At 46.8% G+C, this 18,837-nt stretch overlaps 1 protein-coding gene across 4 annotated transcripts in view; it reads right to left on the reverse strand.

The window, feature by feature from the left end:
• LOC144772512 (carbonyl reductase [NADPH] 1-like) overlaps positions 1–18,837 on the reverse strand; it is a 166,986-nt gene that overhangs the window by 120,972 nt on the left and 27,177 nt on the right. The gene's annotated exons all lie outside the window — the stretch shown is intronic.

Consider the following 18,837-nt stretch of genomic DNA (forward strand, 5'->3'; position numbering starts at 1 on the left):
TATACACATTTTTCCTTCACTTCTGCATGCTTCTAAGTGTTGTTCACACAGCATATGGGCAGGCTCATACAATCACCAAAGTTGATGCATCGTCCTCTTTGTCATGCAACAGTTGCCAGTGATCGTTTAGCTTTAGCTAAGCCTTCCTCTTCTGTTACAAAACCTAAGCGGGAGAAAAATGACCCCCATCTCCCATTCTGTCATTGCATAACCCTGTTATTGATACTATCCTTGATTATGTGAGGGGATTAAAACCCTTCAAGTCTGCTACCAATGAAAAACTTCAACAAATTGAAGATAGATGGATCACTATGGAAGGGAAATTGTTTGATATGGACAAAGTATAAGTAATTTACATGATTCTACTACCAAGATTCTTATCTTGGAGCAAGAGATCCAACGGCTCAAGTTGCATACTGAGGATCTTGAAAATCGAAATAGACGTAATTCCCTGCGGTTATATGGTCTACCTGAAAATCTGAAAGGCCCAGACCTTCTTCTCTTCTTAAAGAAGTTCCTGCCTGAGCTTTTTGACCTTCAACTTGATCCTCCATATAATATTCAACGTGCACATTGTCTTGGTCGTTTCCAACCTCAGTCTACCAGACCCAGAGGAATTATAATTTTATTTTTGGAATTTACAGATCTCATCTGTATGTTGCAGGCAGCAAAGGTAAAACGCCATCTTATATGGTCTGGTTACGCCATTTATATATCTCAATATCTCTCACTACTACCACCAATGCCAGAAAGAGTTTCTTGCTCTTCGTCCACTAATGAGACAAATACATATCCTTTATGCCAGTTTGCATCCTTGTCTATGTTAAATTACTCATGAGGGCACTTCCCGCTCCTTTGATGATCCTGTAATAATAAAATCTTTTCTCCAAATTTCCCACAACACTCTGTGGATACTCCTTCCCAGTGTTCCTAACTTAATCTTACCAATTCTTGTTATTCCTACACTTTTCTAACATTTCTTTCTACCTCTCTCTATAATATTTCTATATGGCTGTTATCTCCTTCATATCTTAGTTTTGCTCCCTCTACCCTTCTTCTTGCTCTTGGTGCTGTTGCGTCGCATGCGTATCTCTTTTACACTTCATCTTGGATCAGGATATCTTTTCTTGATCTAGCTCTATTTCCTACTATCACTGTCTCTCCATCTCAGACTAGTTACTTTTTACTGTCTTTGTTGTACTGTTTTATGAATGTTCTTCTTTTTTCTTCTTTTAATTTTTTTCGAATTACATTACGTATATGTAACATTTTTATTGAATACATGGTGTCTTTCTGTTTTCAGCAGTGTCCATGCAGCGTATTATCTGTATTCCTGTATCTTTCATTCACCTCCTTAAATATGACTTCAACTGTAATCTAATGGTCCCGGACCCAAGTCAATCCTCCCAAATAGTACAAGGAAATGAAGAGTGGGCAATACCGGAGGCAAAGTCTCAATACCAACGGAAGGAAGTTAGCGGGATGAGACTTGCAACAAAACTAAATCAATCTGGTGTGCGTGCTCTTAATGGAAGATTTCCCACTGATAATCCTGCAGCCTATACTCATATATCCCCCTTCCGCATGGCTACTTTAGATTACATCTGGATATCTCTTTTCGCCTTCCAACTGGTGCGCCAGTTCTCGGTAATGCCATCTGCAGACAGCGATCATGCCATCCTAGTATGTAACATCGCCCTTTGCCCTCAATATCGCCCAATAATTCCCCTGATTGGACGGGAATTAAACCTCCAGAAGGTAAAAAAAACTGAGATGGTCTGAGGAGAACTGTGAAGTACTTGAAACAGAGATTGATAATCTTCTTTCCGAACATTGCCAAGATGGGGCTGAGTATTTCGCAGGTCCCTCCTGGGAAACAAGACTGAGTAAATTCAGAGATCAGTTGGCATTAAAAACAACGAGTAGCCGTCTGCAGGTGCTTCCGGCTTCGACTATCTTGCTGGAGCAAAAACAAGCTGTAACTCTCTCAAAGAGTAAACTAAATAAGTTGCAACGAGCCCACACGTACAGCGAAAGCCAACACAAATCTCTGAAGAATGATATATCAGCAGCTAGAAAAGTCTATAGGAAGGCCAGATTCGCCTTACAAAGACAGGAAGAAGAGCGTCACTGGGCGACAGCCTTCGAGATAATCAAAACCAAGGATCAAAGGAAGTTTTGGAATTGGGTGAACGAGGCATCCAAAGCTGCCAAACCTCCGACTGCAACTAATATCTCCCCCGCTGACTGGGAGAAGTATGTCAAAGAGCTGTATACAACATTGGGCGTACCAACTGGTAGTAGGGGCGTCCAACCAACACTAGACCTGCAAGTCGAGGAGGAAGACACGCTATGTCCTATTAAGATAGCAACTGAAGAAATAGCTGCGGTAATAAGGAAAATGCGCTCTGGTGGTGCCCCAGGCCCTAATGGAATCCCAACACAGGTTTTTAAAGCTGCTGCACAAAAATGGGCTTTGCTGTTGACTCCACTATTCGAAGATGCTATACTGGGACGTACCATCCCGCATACGTGGCAAGGATCACTTTTAGTACCTTTCCATAAAAAAGGTTCGCGCGCTGACCCCGATAACTATCGGATGATAGCTCTACTCGATGTGGACGGGAAAGCCTATGCAAGTATATTGTTGAAAGAACTTACAAAATGGGTGGAATCGAAGAATCTAATCCCCTTTAGTCAAACTGGCTTCCGAAAAGGCTGCCACATCGAAGACAATTTGATTTCGATAGTCCATTTGATGGAGACTACCATAGCTGCAAAAGGCAAATCCCTGTACATGGGATTCATTGACTTCCGCAAAGCATTCGACAGCGTTAGCCGCCCCAAATTATGGGAACAACTGTCAAGATGGGGAATTCCGCGGGCACTGTGAAGGATCACTGAAAGAATATCGACCGACAGAATATCGACCATCAAAAATATCGTTGAGAAAATATCGACAGTCAAAATATCGAGTTTCTATCTACAAACAGGTAAGTACAAAAATATCGAGTTAAAAATATCGTTTACAAAAATATAGTTGTAAAACATATCATATTTACTAAAAACAGTGTTAAATTAAATTAATATTAATAATTAATTACTAAAATATACTTAAAATTACTTAAATTAACTTATAATAATTAAATAATTAATGAAAGTTAAATAAATATTTTTTTATTTCATATTTATTAAACATATATATATAGTAATAAAATATAATAAAATAATACCCAAAAACTGAAAACTGACCCTGAACCCTAAAAATACCCCTTTACCCAAAAACTGAAAACTGACCTTGAACCCTAAAAATACCCCTTTACCCAAAAACTGAAAACTGACCCTGAACCCTAAAAATACCCCTTTACCCAAAAACTGAAAACTGACCCTGAACCCTAAAAATACCCCTTTGCCCAAAAACTGAAAACTGACCCTGAACCCTAAAAATACCCCTTTGCCCAAAAACTAAAAACTGACCCTGAACCCTAAAAATACCCCTTTACCCAAAAACCCAAAACTGACCCTGAACCCTAAAAATACCCCTTTACCCAAAAACCCAAAACTGACCCTGAACCCTAAAAATAAAAACGATATTACTTCACTTACCTTAAAAACGATATTACTTCACTTACCTTAAAAACGATATTTTGGCTGTCTATATTCTGTCCTGTCGATATTTTCTCCAAACGATATTTTGGAGTCGATATTATGTCCAAACGATATTATTTAGTCGATATTATGTCTGTGCACCCACTATTAAATGCGCTAATAGCCCTTCACACGGACACATGGGTCAAGGTCAGAGTAACATCAAAATGGACCACCTCTAACAAAATGTATACAAATAGAGGCCTTAAACAAGGGTGCACCCTTGCACCACTACTTTTTAATCTGTACCTCGCTGACCTCCCCGAATGGTTAACTGGATCAAGAGCCTTCCCCCCAGGAATTGGCCAAAGCAAAATTCAAATTTTGCAGTATGCGGACGACACGATTCTGCTAGACCAAACTCAGGTGGGCCTCCAAAGGCTGTTCAACTCTCTCGCCCAGTATTGTAAAAATAATATGCTCGAGATAAACGTAGGCAAAACCAAGGCGATGGCAGTATCACCTACGAACACAAAAAAGCTCTTGTGGTTCATAGAGGGGAAGCAATTGGAGACTGTCCCTACATACAAATATTTAGGTGTCTGGATTGACCATAAAGGTAGATGCTCGGTGCACATATCTGAGATGCTGACAGTGGCTCGCCGTCTAGAGGGTGTCTTTTTGAGAACAAAGAATGCCCTACATTCTCAGGATTTGGTTCCATTAATAAAACTGATTAATGCAAAATTTTTGCCCACAATTACCTTTGGAGCAATCATCTTCAAGGACAAACTGAACAACTGGCTTGATAGAGTGCAATCATCATGTTACCGCCGGGTCTTTCGATTGCCAAACTCGACTTCCCATGCCCACATACGGAAACAATTTTCTCTATCCTCCATGCGTTGGATCATGGCTGCAAGATTCGTTATATATTGCTTAAAAGCGAAACAAGCAAATTCTCATACGCTAAAGAGCTGTATATGGCTGGTCCTCAAAAACCCCGCCACATCATGGAATAAATATTTAACGTTCTGTCTCAAATCGCTCGAAGCGGGGGACATATGGTCTTCTTCTCTGCCCAACGAAACGAAAGGAAATCTCTTAATCAAGCAAGCTAAAATCCTTTCAAACCAATCGGACACACAACTGGTACTCAAGCTCTCTCATGGCACCTGGGCCGCCAAATTATACGCTTCGAAAACTCTTCCATCTTATCTTGCATCAGCAATGAAACCGTATATTAAACACCAGCTAATGAGATTCCGATTTGGCCTAATTCCGCTGAAAGCATATAAGTTTGGGCAAGGATATAAGATAGGAGCCTCCTCCCAATGTCGGTTTTGCAAACGGGGAGAGGAAAACTTAATTCACATTTTGTGCATTTGTCATCAATTGCGGCCACAAAGAATATTCTGGCTGAGACCAATTTGGCTCCTTCTAGGTATTAGAACATGCCAAGAAGCACTCGAGGTATGCATGAGGGGGGATTCGCCTCAAATGGCGACCCGCTTTGTCAAATTTATTTCTGAAATTAATTCCATGACTTTTCCCTCCGTGCAATGCCTGAATTTAATCCCTTGCAAGTAATTGATTTTTGACTTTCCTTGTCCTTTTACCTTTCCTTCCTACCCATTTACTGTTTTAGTTCTAGTTTTTAACAGTCTCGAATGCCTATACTACCGTTTTTTGTATTCTTGCATATTGCAATGATTTTAAATAATTGTGCAATAAAACAAACTTTAAACTTTAAACTTTAAACTCCTTAAATATGTGTAACGTTGTCTCGTGGAATGTCCGTGGTCTGGGATATCCTGTCAAAAGACAAAAGGTACTCTCTCACTGGTCCAGATTGAACTCACATTTTTCTTTATTGAGAGAAGCTCATTGTAATGATGTAGAATCTCTTAAATTAAATGGACAATGGGTGGGGCAAGTATAATATTCTCCTGCAATTAACCATAAATGTGGTGTTGCTATTCTTTTTCATAAATCGCTGCATGTACACATTTTATCAACTCAATGTGATAGTGATGGACGATGGGTGCTGGACAAGGTTATCATTCATAATAGGGAAATCTTTTTATTTATTATTTATGGTCTAGTTAAAATGGACCCAGATTTCTAGAATAGCATCGTGATTTTATAAATCTCTTTTGATAATCCTAACATTATTGTTGCAGGGGATTTTAATCAGTGGTTGGATCCTTTTACTGACAGTCTAAATATAAATGTAATCCTGACAAATCTGACAAAGCATTTCAATCTGCCATTACCACTCGCCCATTATTCAATTTTATTTTTAAAACATATTTTATTAGTTTCATACATGCTCTGAATACCAACAATATCCCTTTGTCATTGTCAATAGTCACACATTCCAGTGTTCCCCCTTTGCTCCTTCCAAACCACCAATAGTGACATTGAAGTAGGATGTTCCAATAATCTACATATTTCTACAATATGCACAGCCTCTCGCAAACTATAATCAAATATTAGTCGGCCCCAACACCCTTCGATCTTCCCTCCCCCCTCCCTCCCCACCGGTGTGCGTAACTGCAAGCTACCTTCCAGTTTTAGTTCCTGGTACAGTGATCATTATGCCCATCTCTCTGCATACCTGTGGGCATGGGTGCCTCTCTCAAACCTCATTATCATGCTCTGAATCCTCACCTACATGGTAATCCAGTAATGCTTGGACCAATGTTTCCCAGGCATTCGCAGCGTCCAGTGCCTTAGCATTATTTAGTCTCCTTGCCTGCTGGTACCTGAGCGTACTCTCGCTTCGCATCAATTTTATGAATTCAGCCTTCCATCTCTCACTACTAGGGCTGTCTTTTGATTTCCAGTGTCTCGTTATCTCTCTTTTTGCCAACAATAGTCCCATGTCTATAAATTTACTAGAAATCTTGGTCTTAGATTTGTGAGGGAACCAGTGCAATACACACGTTGCTAAGTCAAAAGTCAACCGCCTCTCTGTGATCGAGCTCAAAGCGTCTCCAATATCCTCCCAGTAGGCCCCTAGTTGAGGGCACTCCCATAGCATATGCTCAAGCTCCACTCCCGCTCTCGTACATCTAAGGCAGGCCGCTTCGTCTACTTTAAAATACTTCCTTATTTTGCCCGGTGTTAAGTATGCTCTATGAAGTATGTAGAAATGTATTAATTGAAACCTGGCATTCCTCGTGCTTTTCCAAGCCCTGCGTACTATGTGTTCCCAGTTTGTCTCCGGTATGGGTTTCCCTATCCCCACTTCCCATTTCAATCTCAAATTATCCATTGGCACTAGCATTCTGGAGAACAAGCATGTGACTGCCTTAAAAGTCCCGGCCGCCCGTCGTATTGGGTTCCGTTATTCCTCCTTTCCAGTGCGCCTTTAAGGCACGAATCAGGGCCGCATGGATCAGTAATCCCCCCACGGGTAGATCATATCTTTCTTGTAATGCCTGGTAAGGTATCAGTTCCCCATCCTCATATAAATCTCCAATCACCTGTATCCCTGCCTGTTCCCATTGCTGAAGAGATGGCCAGTCGCCTCCATGGGGGTAGCGCAGTCGCCATACCCAATGGTATTTCAGGAGCATATGGGTGAACTACTCCCGCCTTACGCTATGATCTATTCCAGCACAATCTCAATGTTTTTTCCTCTGTGGAGAGTTCTTTGAGGTCTAATTTTTGTTGCATAACTATAAAGGATATGACATGGCGCGGCAGTCCCTTTCCTCTCAAGTGTTCAGGACCCCTAAATTCCCTTGCTATTGCTTGTGTCAATATCTGTAGTTGGGCTGCTATATAATACAATTCAAAATCCGGGACTGCCAGCCGCCCCTCTGCCTTTGGTCGTGTCAACGTAGCCTGGGCCACACTCTGTATTCCCGTTCCCCATAAAAACCCCACTAACAAGGATTTCAATGTTTTAAATGTTAAGGTTGGTATCCAAACAGGCAGTGTTCTAAACAAATATAGTAGCCTAGGTAGTGCCACCATTTTCAGTAGAGCTATATGTCCTGTCACAGATAGTGGAAGTGTTGCCCAAAAGGCCATGCTCCCCTTCAGCGCTCTTACACATCTCCCCACGTTTCCCTCTAACATGTCAGTAGCATTGTGGTAAACATTGACCCCCAGGTACGCCAGACATGTCGGCTCCCATCGTACTTCATGAGTCATCTCAGGCCGTAACCCTCCTGGCTTCATCGGAAATAGGCAAGTTTTGGCCCAATTCACACTCAATCCTGAAATGTCTCTGAATTCCATTAGCAATTTTGCAGCCCCCGCCAGCGCCTCCCCTGCGTCTTCCAGAAACATCAGCAGGTCGTCAGCATATAACGAAATATACTGCCTATCACCTCTGTACATCAGGCCTTCATATTCCTCTCCCTTCCTGGCTCGAGCTGCTAGCGGTTCCATGGCCAGGGCAAACAATAAAGGGGAAAGTGAACATCCCTGTCTCGTGCCTCGGCCTACCGGGTATTTGGTCGAGATCAGTGTTCCCACTCTCACTCTGGCTACTGCAGATGTATAAAGCACCTTGGTCCAGGTCACAAAGTCATCTCCTAGTCCAAAACGTCCCAGGGTCTTATAGAGGTATAACCACTCCAGACTATCGAATGCTTTCTCTATGTCTACTGAAAGCACCATAGGTTGCTGCGCTGCAGGTTGATCTTTGTCTAATATTCTTAGCAATCGCCGCACGTTGGATGCCGTATTCCTCGTTGGGATAAAACCTGCCTGATCCTCATGAATTAGTGCTGTCATGTGCTGCAAAAGGCGAGTCGCCAAGATTCTGCTCAGAATCTTATAATCCGTTGTCAGCATCGATAGTGGCCAATATGAGGCCATATCAGTCCCTACTCGGCCGGGCTTCAACAGTGGGATGACCAATGCTTCCCTCATTGAGCTAGGAAGCCGACCCAATTTCTTCACCTCCGTGTATACTTCCAACAGCCTGGGGGCCAGCAGGTCCACATATTTCCAATAAAACTCTATTGGCAACCCATCTACCTCTGGGGTTTTGTTACAGGCCTTGTGCTTAATAGCACTTCTGATTTCCTCCAGCGTTATATCACTACCTAAACATTCCGCTTGTTCTTCCTCTAGCCCCTCCAGATAGGAGTCTATGTCCTCCCCCCCGCTATAAGCGAGCTCCTATACAAAGCTTCATAGTATTGCAAGAATCTATTTACAATCTCGCTTTGGGTGAACACTACCTGTCCATTCCTATCTTCCAAGGCCAATATGGGTGATCCCCGCTTTAACGGGTTGGCCAGCCACGCAAGCAGCGTCCCCGCCTTATCTCCTTCGTCATGCACTTTTGTGATATAGGTTTTATAATCAAAACAGCGCAACCTCTCGACTTACACCGCTACCCCTTCTTTAGCTGCCATCACCTCTTCCTGCTTTTCAGGGTGGTCAGGCCTGTCCGATTCCGCCCTCCGCAGCCTATTTTCGGCTCTATCCACATCCTGTAACAGTACCCTCCTCACACCGACATGTTTGCTAATACAGCGCCCTCGAATTACTACTTTAAAAGCGTCCCATTCCGTTGCTCTTGTCGATGTCGTACCAGCATTCTCGGTAAAATAATGCATTATACCCTCAGCTAATTCCCTTTGGAACAGCGGAACATCTAAGGTTTCGGGTCTCAGTCGCCATGTTGGTATGGTGGACATCGCCACCATCCAATGCATAATAAACAATAATGGGTTGTGAACCGACATTGTCCTGGCCAGGTATTCCGTGTGTACTACAGAGGGCACTATGTCTGCAGAGCATAGGACTGCATCTATAGGAACATGCAGTTCGTGCATTGCTGAGAAGTATGAGTAGTGTCTGTCATATGGGTGATGTGTGCACCATACGTCCACTAAGTTCCACCTATTTTGCCATTCCAGCCTGCTTTTCGCTAGTTTAAGTACAGAGGAGTCCGCCAGCGGAGGGTGCGACCTATCTTTCGTTACTTCCGCTACAGAGTTGAAGTCTCCTCCCAGCACTACAGAACCAGTAAGGTAGTGCGCCAGCGTGCCAGTCAGCCGCTCAAAGAAGCGTGCTTGGTCAATATTTGGTGCATAAATGCTACAAAGTCCTATATCCCTACCCTGGAGTCTCCCTTCTATGGCTACAAACCTGCCGTCAGGATCTATTGTTTGTCTTGTTACCTGGAAAGGGACCCCCGCTCTAAACCATATCAGTGCCCCTCTTGCAAACGCAGAGTAGGCAGTGCTAAACACCTGCTCCCTCCAACCTCGTTGTAACGCCAATCCCTCCGCCTTAGTTAGGTGTGTTTCCTGAAGTAAAGCTATGTGTATGCCCCTTCTGACTAAATATGCATGGATCTTGTGGCGCCGCGTCATAGTGTGAAGACCCCTCATATTCCAGGTAATACATCGTAAATTAGGCAATGTCCCCTGTCCTGCCATACAGTAACCATATTTCAATCCGCGCTCCAGCTTGCACACCAGTGAGCCCCGTGTCCCAACTTCCCTCAACCCTTTCAAACAACCCCTCCACCCCAAGAACAGGACCTAGACTTAATATGCAACTAGTCCCTTCAGTTTTTACTGAGGGTATGCCGTATGGGCTACGAGGGGAGCTCAGCGCCAAGGGGTCGCCGATAATATTGTGGAAAGATCCCGCCCTAGACCCAGGTCAGTTATGCTATACATCAGTTCCCCCCCGTCTGCCATTAGGATCGTAGTCAAATCACAAGCATATCACATTTCCCTGGGAGCGGTAATGTCCCCCCCCCCCTCCTCATATATACCAAACTCGATGTTGCGCCATTCCAGCAGTGTCCACCGTTCCTCCCTGCCTTCCCATTAAGAGCATGCCAGTCCCTCACAATACGACCTTCATTCGTCCAGTAACCCATCCGCTGTCGCTGGCGTAACCAGGGGCATCTTTACACTGTCCAGCTCGGAGGCCTCAGTGTCAGAGCGTTCCTTGTCCTTCTCTGAGTCAGTGCCCTCGCATGAGTGTACCTGCTGATCTCCGGAAAGAGCCAATAGCACCTCCAGCACTCCCAGCCGCTCTGTCTCTGTTTGTGACATTGTGGGCTTTCGCAATCTCCGCCATCTCTGCCGCAATCTTTGCGATTTAGGCTGCGGAAGTCCAACCAAGGCACTCAGCATTCTTTGTCCAGGGCCATCCTTCCCAGCTCTATATGACTCTAGCTAGGTCCATGCATCTTCCGGGGTGTCAAAGAAACTGGTCGCGACATCTACTATCACCCTCAGTTTGGCAGGAAACAACAATGAATATCGCAGTCCTTCTTCTCTCAATTCTCTTTTAACGGATAGAAAGGATGAACGACGTCATTGAACCTCAAAAGTGTAATCAGGGAAGAGGTTGACCTTACTGTTCCCCACCTGATAAAGGCCGTCGGTGCGCGCCCTCTGGAGCAGCAAATCCCGGTCTCGAAAGTGCAACAGGCGGGCCACTACTGGTCTCGGGGGACATCCCTGCGGTGGTGGTCTTGCCGGTACTCTGTGGGCACGGTCCAAGGTGTAAAAGGATGAAATTCCCTCCGTCGCCACTACTGTTTTCAACCAGTTCTCTAAATAATGCACCATATCCGTCCCTTCGGTTTTTTCAGGCAGACCTACTATGCGGATGTTATTTCCGCGGTTTCTACCTTCCGCATCCTCAGCACGCCTTTCTAACGCCTCAATACGGTCCAAGGCATCTGACACTGTGGCTTTCAATGCTTTCTGCTCTGGTTCCATGACTTGGAGCGCCCCTTCCACCAGTTTTACTCGGTCCACTAGTTTAGAGTGGTCCGCTCGCAAGAGTCCCAGCCCCGATGCAACATGTGATATGTCTTGTTGAAGTGCAGCTCGAGAGTCAGCTATTGCCGCCAGGATTTTATCGAATTGTTGTGTCATGGCGGGGTCCCCGCGTGCCCCCTGCCCATCGGATTCTGGTTGTCCAGGAGGCTCGCCATCTGGGAGCTGCTGCGCTCCGTCTTTCTTCCCCTTCACTCTCCCCATTTGGCCACTCATCAGCGCAGTTCTCGCTACTCGTGGGATCTACCCAAGATCCACTAGGACGGCAATGGTTGGGCACCACAACTTTGTACTCCTCGTTGGGGGTTGGGTGACCTTGCCGTTCTCTTCCTTTGTACGTAGTGCCCCTAGTTCAGCTCCGATGTGTGCTCGGTCACTTCCACCCTCTGTCTAGCCGCGGCGACCGCTGAACCCGTAGGCCCCCACCTTTAGCGCCCCGTAGAGTGCAGTTCCAGATTGTTCTATCTGCGATTGCTCCGCCGCAGCCTTTGCCCTAGGGTCTAGGGGCCCAATGCGATGTCAGCTCGCTCTGTCCACCAGGTCCCGGACAGGCCCAAGCAACCGCTGGTCAGATCGCCATCGGTGGCGCAGTTACACCCCCACGCCCCAGCTCACAGATCTCAGGAAGCCCGGGTGCCCTCGCCCACTTCCGCAGTTCGCAGGCCCAGGACCCCCTACTCTCCACTCAACAGTGCAGAGCCGGATGTAACTCTCACTCGTCCCTGGACCACATCTGCCTCCCAGGTGATGTGCTTCTCCTCTGTGGCTCCTGGCAGCTGCCGTGGTTCTCGCCCTCTCGCCCTCCTGTGCTACGTCTCACCCCTGCCGGTAGTTCCCTGGGGCAGGTCTTTGCAGTTTGTGCCGATCCCTCCCTCTGCTCCTTTCCACTGCTCTCAGGCCGTGAGTGGGAAGTGCAGAGGCCTCAGGTGTCCACCGCCTAGCTCACGCTGCGTCAGCCAGGGGAACCACAACCCCCATTAGCATCTCCCTCATGGCCCGTTATGGCCTCCGCCCCCTCTGCCCTCACGGTGTTTCCAGCCACGCCGGCGTCCCCAGGCCGCGCGAGTCGTCCGTTTTCTACCGGCTCCTCCGTGCTGCTCTCGGGCTTATTGTAGGGCAGAGACGGGCCGCTCCGCTGCTCCAATCACGTCTCTCCTTGTGCCCCTCAGCGCCAGTGCGGGAGAACAGCAGCCCGCACCGGCGTCGCTCTCGCAGTCCGCAGTGGCCGCTGCAGCTCCAATATCCCCAGCCTCTCTTGCCGCGCTCTTCCCACGTCGGTGTCTCCGGACGCTAATTACCGCTGCCTAGGTCACCCGCCTCAACTGCCATTCTGTACACTTCCGAGGTAGGGGTGGTGAGATTGAGCGCCCTCTGCCGCTTCCTGACCTGAACGCTGTGTCCGCTGTGGCTATAGAAATGCGCAGCAGTCCTTAGCAGCCCCAGCTCCGGGTCAGCAGGCTCCTCTTCGGCGCCATTTTGTCTGCGCCGCTCGGCTCGGTCCGGGGTTGGAAAACGCCCTCAGAGCTCCGCGATCTTCTCAGTTTTCAGATCTGAGCTGTGCCAGCCCAGGTACATACCGCCTCATCCATTATTGGGCGGCGACGGGGGCTTTAAAGATGTTTCATTGCAGGATTAATGCGGGCCTGTGGCGGAGCTCCTCGCTCACGCGACTTCCACCATTGGCCTCCAAGCCACGCCCCCCTCGCCATTATTCGATGTTTGGAAAACTTGTAGTCCTGAATCTTTTGAATTCACATTTTTCTCCAATGTTCCACTCGTTCCAGTATTTGATTATATTTTGGTCAGTAAACCTCTACTTCCCTCCGTCCAATCTTCAGAGATTGGCTCTATTTTTATTTCTGCCATGCTCCTGTTTTTTTTTCATTTGACTTATCTCTGAACAATTATAAACCTGGTCGATGGAGATTTAATCATTTTCTCCTTTCCAACAATATTTTTTTATCTGAAGCTACTATCTTTATTAAAGTTTTTTTTAAATGAATCAACCTTTGGACTCATCTGTTCCTAACAATTGAGATGCCTTCAAGGTCTTTTTTCGTGCCTTCACTACAGCATACGCAGCAAGGAGGAAGAAAACCAACCATGCGAAACATACTACGTTATTACCCCAACTCAGAACATACTTCCTTTTCCTCCAAATCCTCATCTGTACTACATGAGATAATCAAGGTGAAGTCTGCTCTTAAAAAACTTACCACCGTTGAGGCCTGTAACATTTTCCTTAAATTTAAATCTAAGTATCACGGAGGTCAAAACCCGGCGGGCAAAATGTTGGCCAATGTTTTTTAAATCAAATCTAAACGAACAAATATTAGTCCTTATCTTCTGATGCAGATATTTCTCACACTTTTCAAGAATATTTCCAGGTGTTGTATTCTGATGACACTCAATCAATCAATCAGGGGATTTGTAAAGCGCACTACTTACCCGTTGGGGTCTCAAGGGGCTGGGGGGGAGGAGCTGCAGTAATGGTCAAAGAGCCAGGTCTTGAGCAGTCTTCTAAAGGCCGGTAGGTCTGCGGTCTGTCGTAGGTGGAGGGGGAGGGAGTTCCAGGTCTTGGCGGCGTGGTGGGAGAAGGATCTGCCCCCGGAAGTGGTTCTGTGGATGCGCGGGACGGCGGCCAGGGAAAGGTCGGTGGAGCGGAGTTTCCTGTTGGGTACGTAGAAGGCGAGTCTGTTGTTGAGATATGCTGGGCCGGTCTTGTGGAGTGCTTTGTGTGCGTGGATCATGAGTTTGAATGTGATTCTTTTGTCGACGGGGAGCCAGTGCAGGTCTCTCAGGTGCGGGGTGATGTGGTCTCAGCGTGGGACGTCAAGGATCAGGCGTGCTGAGGCATTCTGGATTCTTTGGAGTCTGTTGATGAGTTTGGACGGGGCTCTGGCGTAGAGGGCGTTTCCGTAGTCGAGTCGGCTGCTGACGAGGGCATGGGTGACGGTTTTCCCTGTGTCCGCCGGGATCCATCTGTAGATCTTGCGGAGCATACGGAGGGTGTGGAAGCAGGAGGAGGAGACTGCGTTGACTTGGTTTGTCATGCTTAGCTTGGAGTCGAGGATGACCCCTAGGTTGCGTGCGTGGTTGGTTGGTGCCGGGGGGGGGGGTTCCCAGTGATGCTGGCCACCAGGAGTCGTCCCACGCTGAGGGGTTGGGCCCAAGGATGAGGATCTCCGTCTTGTCCGTGTTCAGCTTAAGCCGGCTTGCCTCCATCCAATCGGCGATGGCCTTCATACCCTGGTGCAGGTTGGATTTGGCGGTGAGGGGGCTCCTTGGTGAGGGAGAGGATCAGCTGGGTGTCATCGGCATAGGAGATTATGTTGAGGTCGTGTAGTCTGGTAATGCGAGCGAGGGGAGCCATGTATATGTTGAACAGCGTCGGGCTGAGGGAGGATCCCTTTGGGACACCGCAGATTAGTTTGATGGCTCCGGATTGGAACGGGGGAGGAGGACTCTCACTAACACCTCTGAACAAAATATGCATACCTATTTTAGTGGCCTACCTTATCCCCCATCTTTACCTGATAAATTTGATTTATCAGAACTTGAGATACCTTTCCAGAAAATAAAGGATGCCATGAGATCCTTAAAAAAAGCCAAGGCTCCTGGTCCTAATGCCCTCTCTGTTAAAGTTTTTTTCTGCTTTCTCCTCCATTTTTGCCCCTAAACTACTTGAATTTTTCAACTCTTTTCTTGCAAAATCTAAGGCCACTGACAATCATGAAGCCTTAATTGTCCTTGTTCCCAAACCTGATAAAGATCACTACTTTGTCAAAATTATCATCCTATTTAATTTACCAATTATGACTGCCAAATATTTGCCAAAGTCCTTGCATCTCGTCTTGAGACTATTGAGCCCTTATTAGTCAACACTGATCAATCTGGTTTAATTAAGGGCAGACAGGCTACTGATAATGCTAAAATGTTTTCTAATGTTATTGCTTGTCTCCTCCAACTACATTGTCTCTTGATGCTGAGAAGAGCTTTGATCGTATTAACTGGCAATTTATGCTTACTACTTTTCAATGGTATGGTTTTGGCCCTAACTTCATTTCATTTGTGAACTTATTATACTCTCCTCCACATGCTAGTACTTTTATTAATTTTTTATTTTTTTTTAAACTGTGTTTTTATTGCAGATGTAGAAAACTTACAATCATTGGTCCGGCAGTTCCGCCATACACAAACGTCCCATAAATATCGTTAATCAGTTATCACACAGCCGGTGAGCCCACATCCCGGAGGCCGGGCGGCGCCAGTCAGCAAGTGCTTAAACCGGGCAATAGCACAAGGAAATAATGACATCTGTTCGGCTAGATAATCCAGCATCTGCTTTTCTTCTGTCATCCCATCCCCTGGTCCCAACAAACAACCAGCATTTAAACTCTTGCGGGAAATACTAGTATGTGCTGCTAATACTGTTTGGTGTTCCTCCATCAACCATCTCGTCCCCAGTAGTAGCCACCCTGTGGGGTTTAAACTCGGCGCATCTTCCCTAATTGGGGAAAGTGTGAGCAGTCAAACATTCCAAACAGCAACTCATGCAGCCCTCGAACATCAGAGTTGCACTACCTCAACAATAGGACTTCCCACCCTCCCATTGCCACCCGCTCCTAGAACCTCGGCTGGTGTGGGCCTAGCTCACCTGCATTGATCGCCAAAAGGAAGAAGCCTGCAGGAGTCCTACTCATCTATCTTTGTATGCTATGGAACTTCCTTTCAGAACCCCCTGCCGCCCTAGTCATCCTCATTCGTCAAACTGTTTTTGAGCGTTCGCACCAGTTCCTCCCAAGCTTGCGCCATCTCCAGACTCTTCTCATTAGCTGTGCGCGCTGCCTGCCTAAGTCTGATAGTACCTTCGCTACTAGCCCATTTACACAGTTCAGTCACCCATCGTTTACCAGACGGGCCCTACTTCGATTTCCAGTGCCACGTTATCTCTCTCTGGGCTAATATAAGACCTAAGTCAATAAATTTACTAGTGATCTTGGTCTTCGTTGTGTGGGGAAACCAGAGCAACAAACAGGCCGCCTTGTCGTATACCACCTGTCTATCAGTAATCTTGTTAAGTAGCTCCCCCACCTCGGACCAATAGAGCCCTAGGTTCGGACAGTCCCACAACATGTGGTCCAGTTCTGCATTAGGCAATAAACATCTAGGGCATGCAGCATCTTGTACCTGGAAATACTTCCGGATCCTCCCTGGAGTAAGATAAGCCCTGTGCAGCACAAAAAAATTTACTTGTTGAAATCGAGCATTCCTGCACCCCTTCCACGTCCTCCTCAATATGTGCCCCCACGTCGCGTCCGGAATGGGCTTCCCCACACTCTCCTCCCACCTTTGCTTGAGTGCCGCAAGCGGGTCTAATCCTTCATGTAGCAGTCGAGACTGCAGGCAAGTGACCACCTTAAAGGTGCCCGCCGCCATCACCACATACTGGCAGGCCTTCGTGGTCATTGGTTCCGCCTGTCCAGACTTCCAATGTTTCTTAATCGCCTTTGTGACAGCCATGTATAACAGGAAGCTCCCATCAGGGAGACCAAACTGAGCCTGCACTGCCCGGAAGGGCAACAATCCGCCTTCAGCAAAGAGGTCCCCCACCATGTGCAGCCACAGTTCCTCCCATTCCAGTAGTGGAGACCAGTCTCCCCCATGCGGTAGGGCCGTCAGCATTCCCAGAGGAATCTCAGGCGCGTACGGGTGTGCCACTCCTGCCCTCCTCTGGCTTTTATTCCAGCACAACCTCAGGATCTTCTCCTCCAAGGGTAAGTCCCGTAATTCCAGCTTTTGTTGCAGTATTATATAGGATAGCACGTGCCTCTGTTCTCCCATTCCACGAGTTTGATCCGGGCCCCTAAACTCTCGTGCAACATGTTGGGTAAGAATCTGCAGCTGTGCCGCCAAATAATAAAGTTCGAAGTTAGGAACTGCCAACCCCCCCTCTAATTTCGGTCTCAACAGCGTGTTCAGTGCCACTCGCCGCCTCCCGTGCCCCCATATAAAGTCAATGGTGAGCGTGCAAAGTTCTCGGAAGAACCGTGGGGAATCCATAAAGGCAGTGTCCGGAAGTAATAAAGTAAGCGAGGCAGAGCCACCATTTTCAGGGTTGCCCAAAACGCCATACATCCTCTCAGGGCCCTTATACAGCGTCCTATATTCCCCTCCAACATGTCGTCAACACCATGATATATCCGAACTCCCAGGTATGTGAAGCATGATCGCTCCCATAACAGACCAACGGGCAACAGCGGTTGTTGCATCTCCGGTCTCAGAGGGAAAACGCACGTTTTAGTCCAGTTAACTCTGAGGCCCGAAAGCACCCCAAAATCCGCGAGCAGGCCCACCGCTCCCTGCAGTGCTAATGTCGCGTCCTCCAAGAACAACAGCAGATTGTCCGCATACAAGGAAATGTAGTGCGGGATTCCTCCACACATAAGGCCATTATAAGCTGTCCCTGTCCTAGCGTGGGACGCCAGGGGCTCAATCGCCAGTGCGAACAGCAGGGGCGAAAGTGAGCATCCTTGCCTTGTGCCCCTTTGTACCAGATATCCTGAGGAAATTGTGGTATATAAATAAATAATACCGGATCTAGGTTTGTCTGGACATAGCAATAACAGATAGCTCAATAAATAAGAGTCAAGATTCGAGGTAGTAGGAGTTTGCAGGTTTAATACAGCATAAGGGACAGGAACAGGACAACCTGCACGGGAACAGGATGGCAGCGCTGCCGGGGGCAGGATCAGAATCGGCGTAACATTTTAATAACAGTGCACAAATATATATACTAAAACAGTTACATTACAATGAATTACAGTAGGCGGAGCAGTGGGTGTGGTCAATAGCAGTCGCGAAAGATAAGGGTGAAAATGGGTGTAACAGGGGCGTATACATAGACATGTGATGTAAACGTAACAGAATATGTCATAAATGGGGCGGAAACATGGAGGGGGCTACCTAAGGAGCCGGGACCTCTAACCTAATGGTGCGCGTAAACTGACAATGACGTGTTACTAGGAGAAGCTGGGGGCTATGAACTCTGTGCTAGGAGCAGAGACTGAAGTCTGGAGAGTCAGGGCGACATGTACCTAAACAGTATCTAGTATCTGATGTTTAGAGAACATGTTGATAGAATCCAAAAGTTATCGGGGTAAAGGCTAACAGACTCTAAGACTGGAGCATGCATTATTCTACATGTAGTGCGTGATGAAGAATATTAAATGACCATTAAATGCAGTATTTCTCTTACATGGAGACGTAAAGGCTAGACAATGACGGAAACTATTGATGCGATTCAGTAGCTTAGGAATGCAGAGAAGGAGGGCTGGACTGATAACTAGAATCATAACATACTCTTGGCAGACTCAGAGGCAGAGCCAGGCTGAGCCGGGCACTGTGAGGCAGGAAGTAAGTGAAGGGTCGAGGATACAGGTGGGGGCTGTATCGCTCCTCAGCGAGG

This window comes from Lissotriton helveticus, chromosome 8 (genome assembly GCF_964261635.1).
Source record: "Lissotriton helveticus chromosome 8, aLisHel1.1, whole genome shotgun sequence".
Taxonomy (NCBI): domain Eukaryota; kingdom Metazoa; phylum Chordata; class Amphibia; order Caudata; family Salamandridae; genus Lissotriton; species Lissotriton helveticus.